We start from the raw sequence: 975 nt of genomic DNA, 5'->3' as shown, positions 1-975 counted from the left end.
GGGGGGGTTGGCGGTAGGAACACAAGGATGCTATAATTATTCTGAGGCAGTAGTGTCTGAACAAGTGGGTAACAGGGAAAGATGAGGGAAACGTAGCTTTTTTAAGAGCATCCGAGCAAAGGAATGAATGGAGGACCATGATCGCCGATGTCTGTCGCAGATCTGGCGCTGGATGCTGATGACGATGACGATGAATGGTGTCTGACTTTTTTTTAAAGGTACAGAACCAAACAAGTCCCATGGATACTTTCACCGAACCCCCCGTGACTGCCTCATCGAGCCCCTGAGGTTCAATCGAGCCCAGCAGTTCAAGAGCCACTGTTCTGAAGTATTGTGGCAAGTACTGTGCATGCTCTTGTTGCTCCTCTAACTGACAAAGAGGTCTCCTCGTGTGAACATCACTTTCGAATCACGTTCGCAGAACAAAGTCTTTACTCAAAACATTGATTGATTGGCCACGTGTTTTACGGCACTATTGGCTCAATTGTGGTCATGTAAGTGCCAACTTACTCAAAACAACCTATCTTTGAGATTGTAAAGACTAATTAATGTAACACCTTTATCGAGATAATTTGAATCTTTTGGACGCCATCTACGGCTCCCCTCCTACAACACTCTCTACTCTAGTGTCCCCCACTACTGTGGTTTGCCTGCATCTGTAAAGACTACAAATAACACGTCCCCATCGACACACTTTGGATTTTCATCCAGGAACCTTCAATGGCTCCCCAAAAACAACACACTCTATTTTCCCCACTACTTTCGTTTGCCTGAGATTGTAAAGTTTGCAAATAATGTTACGCCCCCAATGACACAGTTTCGATTTTCATCAAGAACTCTCAAATGGCTCTCTTCCTACACACCCTCTATTTTCCCCACTACTATGATTCGCCTGACATTTTACGCCCACATTGACACAGTTTAGATTTTCGTCCAGAAAACTTCTATGGATCCCCTCCCACATCGCCCCCCCCC

Source organism: Aplysia californica, unplaced genomic scaffold (genome assembly GCF_000002075.1).
Source record: "Aplysia californica isolate F4 #8 unplaced genomic scaffold, AplCal3.0 scaffold00462, whole genome shotgun sequence".
NCBI classification, from domain to species: Eukaryota; Metazoa; Mollusca; class Gastropoda; order Aplysiida; family Aplysiidae; genus Aplysia; species Aplysia californica.
The sequence above is the reverse complement of the archived record's forward strand: the minus strand, read 5'-3'. Positions refer to the sequence as shown.